Below are 3,132 nucleotides of genomic sequence, written 5' to 3'. Positions count from 1 at the left end.
TAAGAAGAATATGTTACAGCTCCATCCATGTAAAACATGAAAGAGGTAAAGTCTCCATCTTTCTTTAAGGCTGCATAATATTCCATGGTATACATGTACCACAATTTGCTAGTCTATTCATGGGTCGATGGGCACTTGGGCTTCTTCCATGACTTAGCAATTATGAATTGGGCTGCAATAAACATTCTGGTACAGATGTCTTTGTTATATTGTGATTTTTGGTCTTCTGGGTATAAACCTAGTAAAGGAATTATAGGATTGAATGGCAGGTCTATTTTTAGATCTCTAAGTATTTTCCAAACATCCTTCCAAAAGGAATGTATTAGTGTGCATTCCCACCAGCAGTGTAGAAGTGTGCCCTTTTCTCCACATCCATGCCAACATCTCTGGTTTTGGGATTTTGTTATGTGGGCTACTCTTACTGGGGTTAGGTGATATCTCAAAGTAGTTTTGATTTGCATTTCTTTGATGATTAAGGATGATGAGTTTTTTTTCATGTGTTTATAGATCATGCGTCTGTCTTCTTTTTTTTTTTTTGGTAGTGACTTTGTTTATTTATTTTTTTATTGTTAAATCATAGCTGTGTACATTTGTGCAATCAAGGGGTACAATGTGCTGGTTTCACACACAATCTGAAATATTCCCATCAAACTGTTCAACGTAGCCTTCATGGCATTTTCTTAGTTATTATATGTAGACATTTGTATTCTTCATTTAGTAGGTTTCACCTATACCCATTCTAAGATGCACCCTAGGTGTGGCCCCACCCATTACTCTCCCTCCACCCTGACTTTCCCCTCCCTTCCTCTCCCTTGGCCCTTTCGCCATATTCTTGTGCTATACTTGGGTTATAGCCTTCATATGAAAGCTATAAATTAGCTTCATAGTAGGGCTGAGGTCACTGGATACTTTTTCTTCCGTTCTTGAGATACATTGCTAAGACAAATATGTTCCAGCTCCATCCATGTAAGCATGAAAGAGGTGAAGTCTCCATCTTTTTTTTTTTTGTAGAGACAGAGTCTCACTTTATACTGCCCTCAGTAGAGTGCCATAATGTCACAGGACTCACAGTAACTTCTAACTCTTGGGCTTACGTGATTCTCTTGCCTCAGCCTCCCGAGCAGCTGGGACTACAGGCACCAGCCACAACGCCTGGCTATTTTTTGGTTGCAGTTTGGCCGGGGCTGGGTTTGAACCCACCAACCTCGGTATATGGGGCCAGCGCCCTACCCACTGAGCCACAGACACTGCCCTCCATCTTTTTTTAAGGCTGCATAATATTCCATGGTATACATGTACCACAATTTGCTAGTCCATTTGTGGGTTGATGAGCACTTGGGCTTCTTCTATGACTTAGCAATTATGAATTGGGTTGCAATAAACATTCTGGTACAGATGTCTTTGTTATATTGTGATTTTTGGTCTTCTGGGTATATACCTAATAAAGGAATTATAGGATCGAATGGCAGGTCTATTTTTAGATCTCTAAGTATTCTCCAAACATCCTTCCAAAAGGAACGTATTAATGTGCATTCCCACCAGCAGTGTAGAATTGTGCCCTTTTCTCCACATCCATGCCAACATCTCTGGTTTTGGGATTTTGTTAGGTGGGCTACTCTTACTGGGTTAGGTCATATCTTAAAGTAGTTTTGATTTGCATTTCTCTAATGATTAAGGATGATGAGCTTTTTTTCATGTGTCTGGAGATTGTGCGCCTGTCTTCTTCAGAGAAGTTTCTCTTCAAGTCCTTTGCCCACCCCGAGATGGGATCACTTGTTCTGTTCTTGCTAATACGTTTGAGTTCTCTGTGGAGTCTGGTTATTAAACCTTTATTGGAGGTATAACTTGCAAATATTTTCTCCCATTCTGAGGGCTGTCTGTTTGCTTTACTTACACATGGTCTTGGCTGTGCAGAAGCTTTTCAGTTTGATCAGGTCCCAGTAATGTATTTTTGATACTGCTTCAATTGCCTGGGGAGTCCTTCTCATAACATATTCATCCAAGCAGATTCCTTCAAGAGTTTTCCCTGCACTTTCTTCAAGTATTTTTATAGTTTCTTGTCTTAAGTTTAAATCTTTTATCCAGTGAGAGTCTATCTTAGTTAATGGTGAAAGATGTGGGTCCAGTTTCAGTCTTTTTTTTTTTTTGCCTTTTTAAAGGATTTATTTTTTAGGGACAGAGTCTTGTTCTGTCACCCAGGTCAGAGTGCAATGGTGTGATCACATACCACGAAGCCTCAAACTTCTGGGCTCAAGTGATCTTCCTCTGTCAGCCTTCTGAATAGCTGGGACTACAAGTGTGTCACTGTGCCTGGCTAATCTTTTTACTTTTTGTAGATGGGCATTGGGTGCACAAGCGTGTCTCACTCTGTTGCTGAGGCTGGTCTCAAATTCCTGGCCTCAAGTACTCTTTCTGCTTCAGCTTCCCAAAGTTCTGGGATTATAGGATGAGCCACTACACCTGGCCCACTGAACTTGTCTTCTATTGCACTTAGCATACACATGTCCTCAAAGTTCATCCATGTTGTAGTATGTGAAAGCATTTTCTTCTTTTATAAAGCCAAATAGTATTCCACTGTATGAATGTATCACATTTTGTTTATCCATTCTTCTGTCAATGGGCATTTGGGTTGCTTCCACCTCTCGACTTTGTGAATAGTACGGCTATGAACATGGATGTGCAAATACCTCTTCAAGATCCTACTTCCAGTTTGGGGGGTATAAGTGGGACTGTCATATCATAGTTCTATTTTTAACTTTTTGAGAAACCAACATACTCTTTTTCCATAGTGATTACATCATTTTACAATCCCACCAGCAGCATGCAAGAGTTCCAATTTTGAAGTGTGCTTTTATCTTGCATTTATTTGATGACTAATGATGTTGAGTACTTGTTCACTTTTCTTGTTCATTTAGATCTCCATTTTTATAAGGTGTCTGTTCTGGTCTTTTGTCAATTTTCCTAATAGCTTGTCTGGATGAGTTCTTTATACATTCTAGATATGAGTTCTTTATTGGTTATATTTGTTCCAAATATCTTCTCCTACTCGATGATTTCCTGACTTGGGATCACCAGGCTTTCCGTTGGCCATAGGGGGAGGGCCCAGAAGGCTGGGTGGTCTGACGGGATTCC

This window comes from Nycticebus coucang, chromosome 5 (genome assembly GCF_027406575.1).
Source record: "Nycticebus coucang isolate mNycCou1 chromosome 5, mNycCou1.pri, whole genome shotgun sequence".
In the NCBI taxonomy this organism is placed as follows: domain Eukaryota; kingdom Metazoa; phylum Chordata; class Mammalia; order Primates; family Lorisidae; genus Nycticebus; species Nycticebus coucang.
This window is presented reverse-complemented; position numbering follows the sequence as displayed.